The 22389-nt window shown below is 45.3% G+C and overlaps 1 protein-coding gene and 1 long non-coding RNA gene across 2 annotated transcripts in view; one reads left to right on the forward strand and one right to left on the reverse strand.

Annotated features, from left to right (window-relative positions):
• The window catches only part of LOC127605435 (uncharacterized), a 36035-nt gene extending 24299 nt beyond the window's left edge, over window positions 1-11736 (reverse strand). The window contains exon 1 of the long non-coding RNA XR_007963592.1: window positions 11349-11736. This is a non-coding gene — a long non-coding RNA (uncharacterized LOC127605435). The remainder of the gene's footprint in view (window positions 1-11348) is intronic.
• The window catches only part of agbl4 (AGBL carboxypeptidase 4), a 267276-nt gene that overhangs the window by 40035 nt on the left and 204852 nt on the right, over window positions 1-22389 (forward strand). The window lies entirely within an intron of this gene.

Genomic DNA, 22389 nt, shown 5'->3' on the forward strand with positions numbered 1-22389 from the left:
CGGGTGGGAAAATTAATGAAAGGATGGATATTTGAGATGGATATTTGCTGAAAAGTTGTTACAATACGGAATTGTGGAGCTATGGCGGTAAACGCTTTTTTGCCATTTCGGTTTTCCAGAACACTTGGGTTGAGTGGGATTTAAAATTGTTTTCTTAAAGCCGGGACGAACCAATTTAACTTCACTGTGCGCTTCACAGCAGTATCACGGAGCCAGTTTGTTTCTAATCGGTGCCGGTTTCCTTCGAAACAAATTATCCGACCTGTTCTGTCCCCCATTTCAGCCCCAGATTAGCTTTTTAAATTTTTTTAGCGTGAAGTTAAGCATGCTAATATCTGTGGATTGGATGACCGAGTGTTGTCACTCTGACTTTTTCATAGCTAGTAACAGCGGCATGGGAAGAAAACAGACAGCACTAGACAGCAAATATTGTTTATGATGACATGTTTTATGCCGCTTGTACACCTAATGTCAGGACGCGTTTATTGTCTTTGATGAATTCATTGGCGAGATGCATGGCGCCATGCGGCTTTGATTTAACGTGATTTATTACGGTGGCGATCAGCATCCAACCTACGGGACACGCTGCATGGTGGAGACTCGACTCAATTTCCTTGACCGTCAATGGGGAAAAGTCACAATCAGTCATCTATTTTTTTTCTCAATATTTTTAATGGGATAAGAGAATTCATCACTGAATGCTTTGAACTATTTCTCTCTGTGTGTTTTACTGGTAAATAAAGTTATACCGTTGCTGCATGTTCTTAGTGTCACGTCGCGTGCTCGCCAGCAGGTGGCGGGTTCTCCCGCCACCTGTTCGGCACACCTGCCCGTTATTTCGGGCTGATTACGTGCCTTTATTAGGCGACTCCGGCAGTCATCTCACTGCCGGAGAATTCCTTACCGTGCCATTGTTCGCTATTTGCTATTCTCGTCGTTCGACCATTTCTCGCTGCCCTATTGCCTTACGGCCCCAATCTTCGCGTACTTCATATTGTCATCTAATTGTTATCTCGGTAGTTCCTCGCCCTTTATCGTTTCGCGAGCGTTTTCGGTTATCTTCCATATTTTTTCCTGGTTCTTATTTGACCAGCGCTTTCTGTTACCGTTTTCCCTGTTCGGGCTCCTTTTGTTATTTATTAAAATCCCTTTGTTCTCACAAGATCTTTTCGTTGTCTGCTTCTCCGGGGATCCACCTCGTCTTTTTTTCTGTTGTGCACGAGGCGATTTCTCATCGCCTCGGGCTCAACGTGACAGAATTCTCCGGCCACCATGGATCCCGCAGACGCCGAAAGGATCTTGTCCGCTCTTGCTCGACAAGAGCGGCAAATGAGTCAGCACAGCCAAGCCCTTACGGAACTCAGCGGCGCGGTCTCCATGCTGGCTCATCGGTTCGATGATCTCGAACCTCGCCTTATTCGGGTGGAGGAACGAAGACCACCTTCCGGGCTTCGTCCTACCATCCCGGAGGCTCCCTCCTCGTACCCTACTATGTCGAGGGAGCCCTCGCTTCCACATCCCCCTCGTTACGGGGGTGAGCACGGGCAGTGTGGACACTTCTTACACAACTGCTCGCTAGTTTTTGACCAACAGCCGTCCTCCTATGCCACTGACGCCGCCAAGGTGGCTTATATCATGAGTCTCTTGACAGGTCCGGCGGCATCGTGGGCAATCGCGACCAGCGACGCCAAGCCGAATCTCCGCACCTCCTATCCGGATTTCGTGGCAGCCTTCCGTCGGGTGTTCCACCATCCCGTGCGGGGCAGAGAGGCGGAGGGGCGGCTGCTCGCCCTGCAGCAGGGAAGGCGTTCGGTCGCTGACTACTCCATCGAGTTCCGGATCCTGGCCGCGCAGAGCGGTTACGACGATCGGGCCCTGTGTGGACTGTTTCGCCGTGGCCTGAACTCATTACTCAAGGACGAGCTGGCGACCCGCGACCACAGCACCGATTTGGAGGAGCTGATCGACCTCGCCCTCCTTATGGACAATCGCCTGAGGGAGCGAGGCCGGGAGCGTGGAGGTGATCGGTATCCGTCCCGCCGCACCACGTACCGTGAGGAACATCGTGGGTTCGGTGATCACTCCCGGGACGAGCCGATGCAGCTGGGCGGCAAGGACGGTGGTGCGGAGGAAGAAAGGCGCCGTCATCGCGACCGTGCTACAACAAGCGGCGCCCAACCATCCCCCCGCGCCGCAACCAGCCATCCGGGATCGTCCTTCCACGCTCCTCCCGAGTACTGTGAGTCACGGCCCCGCGCGTCGCCCCCCGAGTCTAGGCGAGTCGATAAGCGACCAGGACATCCTAATAGACTCGAGCTCGAGGCGGAGGTATTCGGCGAGTCCCGGTCAAGACGGGTTCGGGCCCTGGTGGATTCGGGAGCCGATGATTGTTTAATGGACACTAATCTCGCGTCCGAACTGGGGTGCTTTTTAGAGGAGTTGGTTGTGGCGAAGCGGGTGCGTGATCTGGATGGGCGCCTCCTGGCGGTGGTAACGCATCGAACGGAGCCGTTAAAGCTTTCATTATCCGGGAATCATATTGAGCATCGTCGTTTTTATGTTATGCGGTCCCGGAACGCCCCGATCATCCTCGGTTTACCCTGGCTCCAGACGCATAACCCGGTGATCTCATGGGCGCGCCCCGCTATCGATAGCTGGAGCCCTTATTGTTACCAGCACTGCCTGCGGTCAGCCGTCGGGAGGCACGAACGCGTCACGCCCCCCGAGGAGATCTGCCTTGACGGAGTGCCGGAGTGCTATCGGGACCTTGGGGAGGTCTTTAGCGAGGATCGCGCGCGCTCCTTGCCCCCACACCGCCCCTACGATTGCGCGATAGACCTGCAGGCGGGCGCTCCGTTGCCAACCTCGCGTCTGTATCAGGTATCCCATCCCGAGCGTGAGGCGTTAACGGAGTATATTAACAGCTCGCTCGCTGCAGGTCTCATCAGACCATCACGCTCACCGTTAGGGGCGGGTTTCTTCTTCGTAGGGAAGAAGGATAAGTCCCTACGACCCTGCGTAGACTATCGTGGACTAAATGAAATTACAATTAAAAATAGATACCCGCTACCCTTGTTGGACTCCGCCTTCGCCCCATTGCAATCAGCCACCATCTTCTCAAAATTAGACTTACGCAGCGCGTACCACTTGGTTCGCATCCGAGAGGGCGACGAGTGGAAAACCGCGTTTAAGACCCCCCTGGGCCATTTCGAATATCTCGTCATGCCTTTTGGCCTCACAAACGCACCTGCCGTCTTCCAGAACCTCATTAATGACGTGCTCCGGGACATGATCAACATCTTCTGTTTTGTTTATCTTGACGACATTTTAATTTTTTCTCGTTCTCTGCATGAGCACCAGCAACATGTTCGGCTGGTGCTACAACGTTTGCTCGAGAACCGGCTCTTCGTCAAGGCAGAAAAGTGTGAGTTCCATGTTCCCGTCATCTCCTTCCTGGGGTTCATTATAGAACAGGGCAAGCTACGGGCGGACCCCATTAAGACGCGTGCGGTCACTGAATGGCCGGTCCCGTCCAACCGTAAGGAGCTGCAGCGCTTCTTGGGGTTCGCCAACTTCTATAGGCGTTTCATCCGTGGTTACAGCCAGATGGCGCTTCCCCTAACCCGCCTTACCTCGGTCAAAATCCCTTTTAAGTGGGACCCTGCCGCGGATGCGGCGTTCGCGCGTCTTAAGGCGGCGTTCACTAGTCCCCCGGTTCTGCAACATCCTGACCCTGACCGCCCTTTCGTCGTAGAGGTGGACGCCTCGGATTCAGGGGTGGGTGCGGTGCTGTCCCAACGCTCCCCAGTCGACCAGAAGCTGCACCCCTGCGCCTTCTTCTCCCGTCGACTCAGTGCCGCCGAGTCGAACTACGACGTGGGCAACCGGGAACTGTTGGCTGTGGTCACCGCATTACAGGAGTGGCGGCACTGGCTCGAGGGGGCTAAGGAACCGTTTACCGTATACACGGACCATAAGAACCTCGCCTATCTCCGCTCCGCGAAGAGACTTAACGCCCGTCAGGCCCGGTGGGCCCTCTTCCTCACCAGGTTCGACTTCGTTCTCACCTACTCCCCCGGTTCCAAGAACACTAAGCCTGACGCCCTTTCCCGGCTCCACGAACCTGCGGGGAGGGACCGTTCCCCGGAGACCATCCTCCCGACCCAGTGCATAGTGGGGGCCGTCCAGTGGGAGATTGAGCAGCGGATCCTGTCCGCCCTGGTGGGGGTGCAGGTGCCGGCGGGGTGCCCAGCAGGGAAGCTGTTCGTGCCTCCTGCCCTCCGTTCGGAGGTCCTGCAGTGGGGACACGCATCCAAGGTGGCGTGTCATCCCGGGGTGAACCGGACTGTGCAGCTCGTCGCCCAGCGTTTCTGGTGGCCGGAGCTCCGCCGCGACACGACGGAGTTCGTCAAGGCCTGCACCTCCTGCGCCTGCGGCAAGTCGTCGCATCAGCCCCCGGCGGGACTGCTCCAACCGCTGCCCATTCCTCCTCGCCCGTGGTCTCACATCGCGGTGGACTTCGTCACGGGCCTACCGCCTTCCCGGGGCCGGACGGTCGTGCTCACGATCGTGGACCGCTTCTCCAAGGCCGCTCACTTTGTGCCCTTGTCCAGGTTGCCGTCGGCGCTGGAGACCGCCAACCTCCTCATCCAGCACGTCTTCCGTCTCCACGGCATTCCGGCGGACATCGTATCGGATCGGGGGCCCCAGTTTGTGTCCCGCGTCTGGAAGCGGTTCTGCCGGTCCCTCGGAGCTACGGCCAGCCTGACCTCGGGATACCACCCTCAGTCCAATGGGCAGGCTGAGCGCGCCAACCAGGATCTGGGGGCGGCCCTCCGCTGTGTTTGTCTCCACCGTCCGGCATCCTGGGCCGACCACCTGCCCTGGGTGGAATACGCCCACAACACTCTCGTCTCCTCCGCTACAGGCAGGTCGCCGTTCATGACGGCCTACGGCTACCAGCCACCGCTGTTCCCGTCCCAGGAGGGGCTGGTGGAGGTCCCTTCCGTGCAGCGCCACCTTAAGCGGGCCCATCACGTGTGGAGGGAGGCCCGGGCTGCGTTGTCCCGCACGGCGTCCCGGAACCAGCGGATCGCTGATCGTCGTCGGCGCCCGGCGCCCTCATATGCGGTGGGAGAGAAGGTGTGGCTGGCTACGAGGGATCTTCGCCTGGCCGGCTCGTCTGCCAAACTGGGGCCCCGATTCGCTGGCCCGTTCGAGGTCGAGGCCGTCATCAGCCCCGTCGCGGTCAGGCTCCGGCTGCCGGCCTCCATGAAGGTCCACCCCGTGTTCCACGTCTCCCTGCTCAAGCCTGTGTCTTCCAGCGCCTTGGCGCCCCCTCCCGCTCCGCCGCCGCCCCCGCGGGTGGTCGACGGGGACCCGGTGTACACGGTTCGTGCCATCCTGGACTCTCGGCGCAGGGGCAAGGGCTTCCAGTACCTGGTCGACTGGGAGGGCTACGGGCCGGAGGAGCGGCAATGGGTGCCTCGCTCCTGGATCCTTGACCCGTCCCTTCTGCGCGACTTCCACACTGCTCATCCGTCCAAACCGGGTAGTCCGCCGGGAGGCGTCCGTTGAGGGGGGGGTACTGTCACGTCGCGTGCTCGCCAGCAGGTGGCGGGTTCTCCCGCCACCTGTTCGGCACACCTGCCCGTTATTTCGGGCTGATTACGTGCCTTTATTAGGCGACTCCGGCAGTCATCTCACTGCCGGAGAATTCCTTACCGTGCCATTGTTCGCTATTTGCTATTCTCGTCGTTCGACCATTTCTCGCTGCCCTATTGCCTTACGGCCCCAATCTTCGCGTACTTCATATTGTCATCTAATTGTTATCTCGGTAGTTCCTCGCCCTTTATCGTTTCGCGAGCGTTTTCGGTTATCTTCCATATTTTTTCCTGGTTCTTATTTGACCAGCGCTTTCTGTTACCGTTTTCCCTGTTCGGGCTCCTTTTGTTATTTATTAAAATCCCTTTGTTCTCACAAGATCTTTTCGTTGTCTGCTTCTCCGGGGATCCACCTCGTCTTTTTTTCTGTTGTGCACGAGGCGATTTCTCATCGCCTCGGGCTCAACGTGACACTTAGATTGCGATCACAAGTAAAATTTTTATAGCAGCATTGTAACCTAAATTTGGAACGTATTATAGTTTATCCCTATACTACGTTAAAGTGAATTCAGCATTTCAAAAGTGTCATTTTTGGGAAATTTTGTCATGTTGTAAGCTTGGCGGTAAGTGATTGTTTCTTCTTGGGGTGCGTGAAAATGTATAATTCTAAAGGCAAATGGGTTCACTGTGCACCATTTTTAACCTCAAAATTTCATATGTCGGTAAGGTCATAAACTGAAGATCCCGTCCAGCAAATTATTATGCCTATCCGTAGTAAAAACACACGCCTGAACAGGATGTGCCGAACTGAACTGTACCGTGGCACACATCTAGACATCAATGTCCCGTGACTGATTGTATTCTGGACGACCGTCATGTTTTGCACATTAACACAATGTGCTCGATCCTAGGAGCACATTTCAAACAGATATTTGAGAAGGCCAGAAACTTGGTGGGGAGGGCAAAAAAAGTAGACTTGTTTGTGCGTGAAGCTCATAATCCAGAGGTCAGGTATTGGGTTAGGGTGTCATAAATGTGGGATACAGACAGGTTGAAAATTATTAATAAGGGTGACTGTGCTGCAACCGGAGAGGGCATTTGGTCAGTTTTGCAATATCACATTCTACTGTAGCAGTACAAAACTTTTGGGGAAGGGCCTCTTCTGTTCCAGTATCATTTTGGCCAACTGCACATAGTTGGCGAAAATCTACAAGGTTTTTTTGTCTTTACGCAGTTTCCCCCCCCAAAAAAATCTTTTAAAAAAAAACAAGGATTAAGAAAAGAGGGGTTGTCTACTTTTTAGCAAGTGAAGGATGCGGTCAAGTGTGACTTGAACAGTTTAACCAGTCTGAATTATTATGCTATAAAAACATCAACAATGACTTTTGTTGTTGCTTTTGCTCCCTTTTAAGTTCCCGTAAGAAAGCTTTTGTCTTTTTTTTTTTTTTTTTTTTTTTTGCTGGACTAATACACACATTTCATAGATGCCACTTCAAATGAGTTGATGTTCTGCTAAAACCATATCGCTAGCCATGATGGCCGCGAGCCAGAAAATAAGCTCCACTGTGTTTGATTACGGATTAGGCGCGTAGCCAGACCGAGGCAGTTACACTTTTTGTCCCTCTGCTAACATTCTTTGCGTGGAAGTTGGAACCTAAAAACTCGCCTAATCAACCAATGCCTGAATTGATTGGCACTCCCATGAGATTAAACCTACAAACACATCATACACTGGACCTCAGATGACTGCGGGAAAAAAAACCCCGTCAATGTCAGCTTTGATCAAGGTGACATCCCTTCTGTGAGTTCTTTATGACCAGACGACCATTACAAGGCGGTGAATCTGACACCATCAACATCCCTGTGGCTTTTTGACCTCTGGCTCTTCCTCCCACACTCCTGTTGTTTTTCCCCTCCACATTTGGTTTCTCTCAGCACCGTCTGTCTCTTTCACTCACTCCTCGCTTTTGCTTCTCTGCGCTTTGCAAGACGCCCGAGAGAGATAAAGGCGGCGTGATAAGATGTCTTCCATCACCACCCTCCTTCATCTTTCTCGACCAGTGCCTTAGAGAAGGAATCGTATTTGTATATCATCTGCTCACGCAGCGGCTTCAGGCAGGATAGCAACTTAATGGTTTTGTGATACGTTTGCTGTCCATCTTCTGCACATTTAACGCGCGTTATGAACAGTGGGAAAGGTACTACAGTATACATAAGATGTGCAGGCATAATGGAGTTTTCATCAGCCTCTCCAGCGCTGGTCCACATTTTTATACTTTCATTGTGTTCTGGTAAAGGTCATTTCAATGTTAACGCCTGCGTTTGACTCAATCCCGAACATTAATGGACACATTAAACACATTAACTGCTTGCTTCTATTAGATTGATCGAAGCAGCCCATAAACAAACCCTCTTCAAAGTTTTCACATCCAACATTACACAGGTGCATTCTTCTGTGAAATGCTTTTAGTGCTTACAGCTCACTGGGTAGGAGTCGGTGTGGATACTTGGGCTACGCGGGTAGCAAAAAGGTGAGCAAATCTTTGTGTTATTAGTAATTACCTTTTAAAAATAATTGTTTTGAATGTGATTTTTTTTTTCTGTGGCATTGCAGTCTTGCGCTTTTCCGAGTGTAAAAATAGTCTCGGATAATTTGCTGAGAAATGAAGCATATTGCTTTGTAAACAAGCACAATTTACCAATGCAGTCGACCCCAAGACAAAATGTCCCCAGACTTATTTCCATTTAGCGGCTTGTATTGCTTTTGGCAAGAATAAAATAGAGTTCAAATGACTTGTGGTCTTTATAAACTGCACCCAATTATTGTTTGCCTACTCATATTAATTATACGACTGCAGCTGACATATTCTATTCATTTGAAATGATAAACATGAACTAGAACTAGACTGGCTGGTTAGTTCACCCAGTGTTATTTTTTTTGTTTTTTTTCTTTCAACCAGAAAGCGATTATTGGACTTTCAGTCAATAGTAAGAAGATTAGACTGAGCGATGTGTTTTAGCAGACACCACACAAATAGACGAGCAGTTCTAATCCCACTAAATGCGCACTCCCTATACCGTACAGCATTAAGTATAGACAGCATTTTCCCACTCGTGTAGTACATGCGCTGAAAATCATCTAATGACCACAAGTTTGTACCATTGCATGTTAATTCCACATTTGTTGTGTCTAAGATTATAGATGAAAGCGCAATATAAATCAGCATGTATTGTATTGTATATTGTGTACCCAGCAATAAATCTAAATACTTGCAATGATGTCATCAAAACATGGCACAAAAAGAACAAATAAAAATACAAGTAGGAAGGCTCTCAGTCGAGCACAGACCTCTGGTAAGTTGGAAGATTGCAGTTGAAAGAAAAATTGAAATGGCAAAAGTGTGTTAATGATGAGAAAAGAGAAGTAGGTGCTCTGTCAAGTCTCTGGGGGGGTGGGGGGGGGGGGGTTGGTGGTTATGAAGCAAGCAAACACTATTCACAGGAAAGGCTTCGCTCGATGAAGTAAGACATTGCTCATTGAGCAACACTCCGCAAAGGTAACCTGAATTTACTGTACGCGCCATGTACAGTACCAGTCTAACCGTACCATTTTGGTTCAGATAACAGCTTTGCTCATCTTTGTATTTTCTCACTCAGTTTTATGATGTAGATGATGCTTTATGAGCTAGAATGACTTTCAAATCAAGGCTGTGCATTCTCAAGAGTTAACAGAGTGAATACGTTGGTCTCTTAGAGTGTTTGAGATTATTGGAATTTGAACGCGTTTCCAAACTTGTCGCTGGTATTGATGATTAAATGTGCAATGTATCATAATGGCCTTATTGTGAAGTATCGTTTCAGATCACCTTTGTCCAGTTCCTCACTAAATTACGATAGTCATGAAGTTTTTGCGACGAGCATCTCCACAAAATTCTGTCAGGTTGATATCGTAAACTGGATGATGGGAGTGAAAATGAGAAAATGCCATTAGAAGCCTGGGACATCTGTGGTGATGAACAAGTTCCGGTATCCATATTTTATTTGATGTGAACCAGAATGTTAAACGCTTGTTTATCTATGATTGGTAAATGGCTTTGGGGTTTCTTCTAGAAATGTTTGACCATCTAAAGGTACCTGCATTAAAATTACTGTAACCTCCTTGTACTTACTTAAAAAAAAAAAACTAAAGGCTCAAGAATTCATTGATTCCATTGTAACCAACAAAACACAACAACACCACCAGCAATACTAAAATAGCATCAGCACTGTAAACAAGCTAGTGTTAGCCAAGTTGTTAGCATGACTCCGTAATGAGTTGCAGTAACACTAAACGTTATCTGTTAGAAGTTTTATTTTGTTGGAATGTACAGCCAATTACAAATCAAATGGAGGTGATAAACATACCGATTGAGCAGAAATGTTCCTAATATGAACTAAATGTCTGGGTGACTTCCATCTGCTTCTGTTGCTGCTATGCCATTTGCCACTTTTAGCGCAGCTGTTGGCAATGAGGCAACAGTCTCTTGTTTATTTATGTATGAATGTGTGTATTTATTTATTTGCAATCGTGGATATTCCGCCACAGTTTCAGCAGAGGTCCCGAAGCGCAATGTAACAGGTCAGCACAAGGCTGTGGGGGTGTGCCTGCGACCAGTCCACCCTCAAATCGAACAGTCCATCACAACTTCTATCTCTGATTGTTTTTTTTGTTCCCCCTTGGTGCGGCAAATCCTAAAAAGTCAAATGAAGGGAAAATGAGGGTTTATTTATTTATATATGTATTTATTTATTATTTTATTCCCACCCACAGATCATTCTATTCGTGCTTATGTCAGGCCATACTGAGGGTTTAAACAAATATGATAAAAAGTGATTTTTAATTTTTCTTGTTTTTTTTTTTTAATGAAAGTCATTTACACAATTTGTCAGACAAAGGGAACTGTACATTTTTCCTTTGACTTGGTCTAATGCAAAGATGTTGGTCATTTGGATAGCGTGAGACTCCGACTCAAGTTGAGCCCTCACTGGGTTTCACCTATCCAATTTTGATCTGCGCTGCCTGTATTGCTGCTGTGATTTTTGTAAAAAAATTAAAAAAACAAAAGGATTATGCATTGGACAAAAACAAAACCTGATTTAAACTTGTCTTTTTCTTTACCCTGAGTTTATGCTTTTTGACACACTTGAAAAAAACACTTCACATTCCTCAAGCTGGCTATGGAGAAAGCTCCATGCTCGAGTAGATTCCGAGAAAGAAAGCTACATTCATGGGGTACAATTGCTCCTTGCAGACATGTCACTATTAAAGAGTCTACAAAATGATGGCCTCTTGTGTGCACGCTTTCCAGTGTCATTCTCGATGACTTCTTTTTACCACTTTATAAAATATTCGCACACACGCACACTACAACTGTATAATGCACACATTACACACTTGCATCACTTGTCTCTGATGTGCCAGCGTTTGTTGATAATGAGATTCCTGCAGGATAGGAAAAACCCGGGGGAGACTGGCAGTCCTTTTTAAACGATTCTGTCTCCCTCTGTCTTTCTCTGTTCTCCTGAGACGCAGACACAGAAGGGAGAATATAGGCGGAAAGTAGTATATAACACTTGGGCACCTCCGCTCACAAGTAATAGTGAATACTGCCTGGAAGCTTGCATTCTTCGACCAACGTATGTGGAGTGTTTACGTACACTATGGTCTGAAGAACAATCTAATAAAAGAGAGCGATAATTACATACCATGACCTGTCATGTCTCTTTGTGGCTCCTCAGACGTACTTACTGAGTGGCTCAGTGGCCGCATACCATCTACAAAATATTTCGTACATACACAGGTTTGATGAAGTACATGGCGCCACAGAGGACAAGCAGAACTCATTTCCTGTCACTGCCTTTGAACCTCATCTGTATTCTCATTTCCTCTCTCTGCTGAGAGCACGACAATGTCACTTCATGGCGCAAGCACAGAGGCATGTTTATGCCTAATGTATTTGTCTTTTCACCCATCCGACCATTAGCAAATATTTGTGTGAAGTGTGGAAAGGGAACAAATGAGGCAGCATTTTCTTCATGAATTTAGTAGGGTTTCCTGAGGTAATGAATGCAGTATAATTATTGCCAAATGAATATATTCGAAGCAATGAAAATATTTTCGATCAAATATTTCATTAAAAATAAAAGAGTTGCAGCTTGAGATAAGTAAATATTTCCAAAGCCTTCACTGTATATCTTGTGCATGCGTGTTTCATGTTTTTATGTTCATGTTTAAGCCAGGCCTGGAGGTTGATCTCATTGGCGAGCGCTTGGTGGTCGGGCCAGCACCCTTGTGGTCTGGTCAGACACAGTCCGAAGACGCAATATGGGTCTCCCTTTCCTTGGACTCGCCGCCTGCGAGATGTGCCAAGCGGGTCGGGTGCAGTGTGAACTACACAGCAGCCAAAGGTGGGGACCCTGGCGGTCTGATCCACGGCAAACTAGCTCTAGGCATAAGGCATGTCATCTTTCTTGTAGAGAAGAAAATGTTTATATAAGGAGATTATGGTAGACTGAAATACTTCAAACGCTGTATTTGGGTCTTCGTTTGAGTAGACCTCGGTCCAGTTTTGTTTTTCTAGGTCTTGGCATCGATGGAACGTTGGGTTCTTAGTCTTATTTCTGTTATACGAGTTGTTGATTTAGCTTTTCTATCAAAATTATTATGAAAAACTGCAAAAACAGGTAGGTGGTCACTTATGTCATTAATGAGAAGTCCACTTTCCATTTTATGATGAATCTTATTTATAAATATGTTATCTATTAATGTGGCCGTGTCAACTGTTATTCTGCTAGGTTTCAGAATTACTTGGAAAAAGCTGTTGCTGTACATTGTATTTATGAAGTCAGTTGTTTTTTTTGTGTCCATTTGGGTTTAATAAGTCAATGTTAAAGTCACCACATATTATTTGTGTTTTCTTATCGTTGTAGTAACTGAGCATATCTGTTAGTTTTTTTATTGAATGTGTCAATACATGATCCTGGTGTCCTATAGATGCAACTTATGATGATATTTGATGCCTTTTTATTGTGTATTTCAATGGTTAGACATTCCATTAGGTTTTCTATTGTGTTTGTCAATCTCTCGATTTGACCGAATTGACCCGAGTCTGCCACTCTCAGAGCATCTTCTTATATCAGTCAACATCATTCAGTACTTAACTTTGGTGAATATTTTTTCACTATTAGCAAATGTTACTTTTTTATGTTCAATGTCACAGAAACCCTGCTTGCCCTTTCACAATTCGTTGGACAAAAGTCCCATGTTTCCCATCCTAAATCATTCTAGCATAAATAGCAGGCTGAACACTTTTCTTTGCATTTCCATGTTGTCAGAAGATTTTCCTCGGTTTTGAATCAACTTCTTATGAAAGGCTCAGATAATAATCCTTTGTAAAATGCAAAACATGTCTTGGTCATAATTCTGCTGCCTTTCTGTTCCCCGAGTGTTGGAATAATCTACCACGATAATGAAGAGCTAATCTGCTCTGCTCTTTAAGCATCTGCATGTCTCCTGGAAAACCGACCAAGCACACAAGCCAGCACTGCTTTTTGTGTTTGTATGTGTTCAATGGAGATTTTTGACAGATGTTATGGAGAATGTGCTGTTCAGCATTTTGTCATATGGCACAACTAGTTAAGGGAAGCCTTTCCTACATACTTGTCTTTGGATACGTTCTATTTTAGCACAATGTCAGCCCAATGTTTTTATAATGAAACATTCTACCGATCGCCCGCTTTTTCAATCGTGTTCCTGGAGCAAAACATACATTTCATATGGGGCTTCTGTGCAGTGTAATATGTGACATTAACAGCCTAGCTATATTAATCCATTTGCACTTTTCCCTGTTGATTAGAGTGCATGTGAAATGTGATGGTGGTTGCTTGGTATAGGGCAGCCGTTGCCTGGGGTGGCAGGTGCTGTGTTGAGAGGTTTCATACCCAGCCATGTCCACATTCAGATGGTGATTTATTACCCTGTACCACTCGCAAACACACATGCGACACAAACTAAAACACACACACACACACGTCTGCCATTTAGGGTAACACACACACACAAAAAGAAGAATAGGACAATAAAGATTCTGAAATGCGTGATTCCACATGCCCGTATGTGAAATGTCACATGTGCATTTGTACCCGCTATAATTAATCACATTTGTGCCGAGCGCGTTCATGTGTGAGAGAGCTTTAGTGTATACAAAGTGAGAATTAAATGAATTTCCTTCCAAGCAGTCAGAAGCCATATGTGGCCCCACAATGTAACGTAGGACTTTATTTCCAATTGATGAAAGTGAAAAGACCACCTTCTGAGCCGTCTCTTTATCGTGATGAAGGGGTTTGTGTTTCCCAATAAACCTGGCTGCTAAATTGGCTGGCAGGGTCACCCAACAGGTCTTACGTGAGAGACTACACAAAGCAAGGCTCAAAAGACCTCTAAGCCAAAATTTATAAATGTCAGTAAATATCAGTATTACCAAAAACACCATGTGTTAATTGCATCCGCCTACAAATGTCATCCTTTTGCCTCGCCGTTGTGTTTTTGTCAGATGTCTTCAACGAGTGAGTAGCTTTCATTCATTCTAGTTACATTCGACTTACTTTTTACTTTACTTTATACTTGCATTGCAGTTCAGTAAGTAAAAAAACAACAACAAAGAAAGCAATTTCTGTGGACTCTGGTAGGGCCCACCTATACTAAGACTTTATAAAGGCAGAATATTTGATTCAGCTCCCTACATTGCATGCCTGTCCAATGTAAAGTATATCAGAATCAATGTACATGCTTTTGTCTGCATGTGTGCTCACAACTGTGCTGAGGCCTCTGCACAAACTTTAATATCCTTACAAAAATATAGAAAGTGACTGATAAGAGAACAAGGAGAGAACAGTGGGGAGAGATCACAAATCCCATACAGAGGAGAGAGCACTAGTCCATTGCCAGCATGGCAGAGGTCACAGTCAATTTCAAAAGGAGCAGGTCTTGAATATTAGAGTTTGGCAGGATGGAGGACCCTCCTGCGCTCTGTCATAAAGGGCCTGAGCCAGAGCAGGGCCAGATGTGATCAACATGGACCTTGTGGAAATCCTCTCTCTGAACTGAACTGTCTTATTGGAGGCAGAGAGAACAATAGCAGCACAACGTGCGCTGCGCACCAAGGACTTTTTTTTTCCCGGTTCTGATTTACAAACCCGCGGGAATGTTTTTTTTTTTTTTTTTTTTTTTTTTTATGAGTATACAGTTGGGCAACAGGCTTTATCCAAAACTCAATCTTACATTGAGCAGGTTTAAATATCATATAGTGGTACTATATGGCATACATAACATTAGACAGCAAAGCGAGCTCAGTAGTTTTTTGTACAGAGCATTGATCAAAACATCTTTGCAATCCATGCAAATGTCGATTTGCTCAAACTAAGCTTTCTTTGTAATCAAGTCATTCTTATATCATTCTTAATGGTAGTGGTATTGCCAAACTGCCCATTTCAATGGTTGCCTCTTCGGAAATATTTCAGCTGTTAGTTGCTCAGTTAAGGATCCACCTATTCCCTGCAACCTTAGAGCTCTTTTATCTTTTTGAACCCTCCCTGGAATCCTGCCACTGAAGTTGAGTTGTGATGCGACACTTTTGGCGTTTGACATTGTCAGACCACAAACCGAAAAAAAAAAAGTCACTATCACCCACAGAAGTGAGAGCGCTATCTAGCTGTCAGTCAGAGCAAGGAGGTGCAAGGCAGGCTAGCAGTCAACGGTAATTGACATGAGTAGAGTTGACATCCCGAGCAGAGCGCTTCAGGTTGGGCTCCGGCTGGGACCGAGCAGCCCATCATTGCCAGTTATTAAGCAGCTTGTGCTCGGCTGCACTCACTCAGAGCCAACCGGCCTGTCTCCAAGTGTTTACATGTGAACACGCGGACGTGAGGAGGTGCGACGGTGGGGCTTGTTGCTGTGTGTCTACAGTAGTCTGGCATGCGAATGATGGAGCATGATATGAATGACTCTTAACTTAATCCAAGCTTGAATCCATCCATCCATAGTGGTTGCCTTCATGAGGTTCGCCGGTGAGCTAGAGCCGATTCCAGCTGACTCAAGGATAGTGGGGTGAACCTTGGACTGCTTGCTAGACAATCACTGGACATCATAGTCTGACATTGCTACAGTGACCTCACTGCCATGAGGGGAAAATCTCTACTCTTCCACACACTTTAAACACAATTAAACTTAGCAAAACACATTTTAACTACGTTGCAAAAATACACACACAACAACAAATGTCTTTCTTGCAAGTATAACATTTATAGCAATTACTGTAGGTATTGTGCTGTTTGTGCCTTTAAGAGGCGGGCCCTGGTGGGCTTGCATGCCATGTCCGCGTGGCCAACAACAGCTTCTGATCGAATGTGTTCATTCTGTTTTACTGTTCGTGTATTTCAGCTACCGTGGCTCTCCTTTCCCACATGCAAGGTGGTATTACAGTAACTAACTACATGGAACTAGAATCAACCAGATTAAATTCAGCTTGGATATAAAAAAAAGAAAGAAAATGTAATAAATATTGCCTACAATCACAGTCTATATCGACACAGAAGAGTGTCTTTAATTTATGTTTAATTTGACAGTAAAATATAACTGGAAGTGACATTAAACAGCTTGAAACATCTTATTTTTAAGAAGTCAAACGGCTGCTTCTTGTGAAGTCAGTTGGGTTCAACGCCACCCTACAGTGGTGTTACCATAAATTTTTGCAAGTCAAAGTGAAACAAGCCACAGAGTGACGGCTCATATTTTGAAAAGTCATTTTGGGGGTCAGTCGTAACTCAACACTGCACCGTATATGTGTGTGTTATTTGACTGGCAGTTGGTCAGTTTGTAAGGTTGTATAGTGTTTGTGGGTGGGGGGGCTTCTACACACTTCAAGCCTGATTGGCTCCCGTTCGCGCGTCTGCTTTTCCGGCTGTTTTGTTGTCCAGTTGGCCCCAGTTGTCCGCTGACCTGATGTTATTGGCTTGCGCCCTGCATGGCGCTCTGTTAATGTTGTGATAAAGCTATCTGCGCTCCGCAATGCGCTCACACGCCTGCCCTCCGCTCATCCCACATGCGCTGCCGTTTTCTCTCTAACCACCTTTTATTTTATAGCTTGTAAAGTTGCTGCATTCTCTCGCACGTGGGGAAGCAGCTTGTCTCTGCATTTGTGTGTGTGTGTGTGTGTGTGTGTGTGTGTGTGTGTGTGTGTGTGCGTGCGCGCGTGTGTGTTTGTGTGTGTAACCTGCAGAGATGGCTGTAAATGAAAAATTACACCACTTTTTTCATTTTTCTTCATCAGATAAATATTTGTATTCTTTCAGACACGTTTGCATAACGTTTATAATGTAACTCATCCTCAAATAGGAAAAGATACTTCAACAGACATTTTTAATTTTTAGCCCTTTGCCATTATGACCAGTTGCAGTACTGAATTATTATTATTATTTTATTCAAGAATTGAAAGGCTAATTAGGAAAACATCAAACATTTATTCAGATGGTTTCAACGATATCTTTGATGCAATTTTATCGCCAACTCAAAGAAAATTATTTTCAGTCCAAAATGTTCCCCTAACTGTAAAACTACACAGAAATGGTATTCCGTTTCGTGAATAAGAATTGACAACAGGTAAAATGCACCGGAACGTACAGTCGGTCGAACTAACCATTTAACTTTAACTCAACCGCGAATCCGAACAATTCAAAGGGAGCGACAGGTTGTATTGATTGCACAGCATCAGTTAGCATCTCCGTTGCTGCTATCCTCAAGACCCCGTCGACCCACTTGATTGCGACAAAAAATATTTTTCGCGCAATCACCCGGCAACAATGCACTCGAAAGTTACCCTATTTCGAAGCCACTGTTACAAGCAATCGCTGTATTAGCAGCAAGTGAACTGAAAATCGTCGAATCATCATCAATTGGATTTGTTTGATTGAACAGTTTAACATGCACACTGTAAACCACGATGTGTCCATCCTCATCTCTATCTTTGCTAATAAGCAGGTCCTCCCCCGTGTCGCTTTCAACACCAACAGGAGCTCACGACACAAGCCTTATGAATATTAACACAGGGTTTGTCATACAGTGGGGAAGCCCCGGAGTCCCTCATGAATATTGATGTTGGCCTCCCTCCTGAGCCTCTGAAATCCTTGCCTTCCTTTGGTGCCCTCTAATTCAAACACCCTATTGTTTGAATGGGCTACAAGAGCCCTGTAGAGCTCAGGTCGGTCCATGAGTTTTGCGGCAGCAAGAGGCATAAATCCAGACAATTTTGAGTTCCAAATGAGAAGACATTGTTTTTGTTGTCTCAGTCCTGTGGAGTGGTTCTTAACCTGGGTTCGATCGAACCCCAGGGGTTCGGTGAGACGGTCTCAGGGGTTCAACGGAGATTCTGCCATGGAGGGTAAGACTAACGCGACTCAACATGGCAATTAGTTATGACACGCCCGCTTGGCCGTCACTGGCTGCAGATGATCACATGACATTGCTTGTCCAATCAGTGCTGTGGGAAATTTAGTTCAATTAGTAGTCTACGTGTGACTGTCGTGACAGTACGTCGTACATTTTTTTTTAAGTCAAGTCAAGTCAACAGTATTTATAGAGCACTTTCAAACAGCCATCGCTGCATACAAAGTGCTGTACATGGAGCGATTTAACATACACAATAAACAGTAAGACGAATCGGTAATAAAGGCGGTAGAAAGCACCAAGCAGTAAAATCAAGAACAAATCTAAGTCATGCTGAGTCGAATGCCAAAGAATACAAGTGAGTTTTGAGGAGGGCTTTAAAGATGGGCAGCGAGGAGGCTTGCCGAATGTTCAGTGGGAGGTCATTCCAGAGAAAGAGACCAGCAACAGAAAAGGCTCGATCCCCTCTGAGCCTCAGTTTAGTTCTTGGTACTTCTAACAAAGACTGGTCCACAGACCTGAGGCGCTGGGCAGGTGTGTAGGGGCGGATGAGCTCAGAGAGGTAAGAGAGAAGAATAAGTACACTTATGTCTTGAAATTTTATTTACCTTTTTTGTTTGAATAAATGTGTTTTTTTTATATCTTGAATTTGTAAAGTGTGTGTGTGTATTTAAATATATAATTAAAAACACAAACCGGTATATTTTTTTATTTTTCACTCTTGAATAGTTCGGTGAATATTAACTGGTTGGGTTTGGTACCTCTGAAAAGGTGAAGAACCACTGGTCCAGTGTTTTGACCTGCCTCTTGCCCCAAGTCAGTTCGGATAGGTTCCATCCCACCCCAATGAAGACAAAAAAGTTTCCAAAATGGATGGATGGATGTTCTTTGAGTGCTCTCCAGCTCTGATGTTAGTATGTATGCTCTGTCCAAGGCGCCAAAAACAGGCCCTTCCTTTTCAGTTAGTCCTTAGATTAGCTCTCCCCATTGTAAATCACGGCACACTGGGCGAATATTAATGGAGCCACCTCCATTAGCTTGAGGAAATATTCAGTGTTATTTCACAGCTTTGTCACACTCCAAAGAGTCCAGAAGTAATATGAAGTACTGCTAACACCTGTTCACATGGCTGCACAAGTTATCTGGTGAGGATGCGCTGACGCAGCGGTGCCTAAAGTCAAATGTGTGTTACGGCAAAAGTGTCGGTCTCTAGTATTTTAGAAATAGTATATTGACTGTAAATGTAGAACATGTCGCCATGTGTGCCTTGGTGCATCATTGTAGCTGTAGTTCGCATTACTTTGGCACTTCGGTTCATCAAACTGACAGCTGTTTCTCATAACTAGCTTCTGCCATGTAGCTACACGATATAACCAAGACCTTTCAATATGAGGCCACAGAGTTCTACACCAATACAAACTACAGCCAAATGAATGGCAGTCTGTCGGTGTCCAAACTAAACATTGTAATTTGTTTATTTTTTTAATATTTATTTTATTTTGAACAAGAAGGAGCTGCACTTGCTCATTTTGAAGGATGGTTGTGACACAACGTAACAAACTACTTAATTTTAAACTGAAAAAAGTGAGTATTGACTGAATTTTAGTTTGTCAAGTGGTTGCACAAAAACTTGAGTCGGTGTACACTTGAGTGGTAGGCAGAGGCTCACAGTCGGAACTATTTGTATGAAAACAATAGTCACTTTGTATGTATAAATTGTTGATGACTGTGAATGAAGTTTCTGGCATGAGGACACAGCGTAACCCTTTATACAAAGTGTCCATGTGGTGCTCCTGTGGGACCGCTGGCACGTGAAGAGCTCAAAGACGCAGGCTGCTGTGGTCCCGGTCTTGGCTGTGGATCCCAGACGCTGCTCCAAGAACTGTCAGTCAGCATGTGTTGTCCTCCATGCATGAGAGAGGCAGGACGGCCGGGCAGATTTTTCGGCTTTCTACACGGGTGCATGCAGCGCCTGCCAACACACATCAACATAGGCCCCCCGTCTTAAAGCAGTTGACTCCCTTTTCATTACTGCGAAACCAACAGCTTGTCTTGGAAGGGTTTTGTTTTCGCGTGTGGCTCTGCTGGAGTAGTACCGAAGGCCATTATCAAAAGGAGGAAAAAAACAAAACTCAGATGATTAAGGTTTCATAAAATTGTCCCAAAATATGTGTTAAAGGAGTTTACATTCTCTCTAATAATGTGCTTCTTAAAAGCAATTGGGTAATTAAATGTAAACAAGTAGATCAACAGTTACTTGCCTTGGCCACCGGAGGGAGTATAATACAGTCATGTCGGCAAAAACGAAGAAGAGTTCCACAAGTCTTTGTGGAACATTGTGCAATAAATCTCTCGAATAACACACTTTTTTTATGTGCTAGAAAAAAGATCCCAAACCTAGGGGGGCATATTATACAAGGGGATGAATATGAAATTAAAAGTCTTCAAATTGTTTAAAAATGTACTCGTAGTTTTGAAAAATATTGATTATATGCCACATTTCATACATACTGTAACTCAATATGCTTTCCATACTTTAATTAAAAATACTAACATTTAAAAGCAGCTATAAACATGATTTTAAGAATAATTTGAAAGACCTTAATTGTAGACATGGGGAAAAGAACATATTTTTTTTAAACCTGGATTTAATTTACTCTTTTTTTGGGGGGGTACGTTTTGAATCTTGATTCATGCATCTTATTCACTCTGAAAATAAAGGATAGCAGTAAATGGAGGGACCATATCATACCGAAGTACAGATTAAAAAAAACTTCATAAGGATGGTTTTGGGGGTATTACACATGGATGCTGGATTTTGTGGTCGTCATTTTTTCGCAGACAGTAAAAAATACGGTATATGTCTGAGACTATTGTTATAATGTCTGTCTACGTGTGTTATTGCACCACTTTAAAGCAAAATGTCATTTTAAATGCACATCATGTAACCCTCTCTGTTTACACAACATGTGTGACAAACTCTTTGTTTGACATAAAACGTCAAGTGGGAGTGACACTTGAACAACTTGAAGGATGGAAATGCATTTTGATACTCTAAAAGTTGCTTTTGATTTTGTCACTCAAGTCTCCTATGGTGATCTGCATTATCTCGTGTAACTGTCTAATATTCCAGAAGTTCGTGCATCTCCTAGGTGATTGTCCTTTCATTTTTATTTATTTTTTTTAATGCATTCTGACTTCTGATTTGGTTCTGCCACTGTCTCGTTATGCCTTTCCATCCTTGCAAGCAGGCAAACCCCCCCCCCCCCCCCCGCCAAAATCCCCGTAAACCAATTGAGTATAGACAGCAACCCAATAAAATGTGAGACAGACCCCTTTGAATGGTTCTTCCGCAGTCATTTTTTTTGGTCAATCACACTCCCTCTGTTGCTTTTCTCCTCAATGTCCTTTCAGTCCATATAATTGGAAATTTCCTCTGCTTTGCCCTGTCAGAGTGAGGGACAATGTGGCATCCATGTTCTTTGGAGCATGGTGGAGAGAACTGGAGCATTGTCTTATGTAGGCGAGGCAAGCGTGGTCTGGGGACTTATCTAAATTGAATATCTGTCTTGTTTTTTAGCCTTATAATGAGAGTGACACCGTGAGCGCAAGAGTCTTTCACATCGCTGTCAGCCCGCCTTCTTTTGAAAAGTTGACAGATAACATGCAATGGGATACATGAAAGCCCCGTCTGTGAGAATATCCGCAACCCGACAGAATGTTATTACAGAACACCACCCAATTACATGTGAAGAATTTCTCTTCAGGCTGCTTTATTTAGAATGTGTAAACAATACAATTATATTGGACTCTCCTACCATCGCTATACAATGATTAAGGTACCGTATTTATTCGCAATTCTTTTAAGCGTGGATGTATGACAAGTAGTGACACAATTTTTTTCCAAGATCATGTGTGTGGTCTTTCATTACAGTATGTAAACCTTTTTTTTCCCAATCACTGTGAGTGTTGACTGCTGGTTTGTTGCTGAAAGTACAATTCATCTATCCATCCATTATCTGATCCACTTATCCTCACGAGGGTCACGGGCGTGCCGGAGCCTAATCCAGCTGTCTTTGGGCCGCAGATTCAGACGTTGCTTCCAAGTGTTATTTGCCAGTGTGCACCCCACCCTCTCCCCTCTAACAGGGATGGATGTTTTTGGAATTGACATGTCACATTGAACAAATAAACTTCAGGCGTTCTAGTAGGCTTTTGCAGACTTTTTTATTCACTTTCGAATGGGAGCTTGAATATTTTGTGATAACAATGACTCCTATTTCCAATCTTGACTTAGGACCCAGTTCC

Source organism: Hippocampus zosterae, chromosome 8, assembly GCF_025434085.1.
Source record: "Hippocampus zosterae strain Florida chromosome 8, ASM2543408v3, whole genome shotgun sequence".
NCBI classification, from domain to species: Eukaryota; Metazoa; Chordata; class Actinopteri; order Syngnathiformes; family Syngnathidae; genus Hippocampus; species Hippocampus zosterae.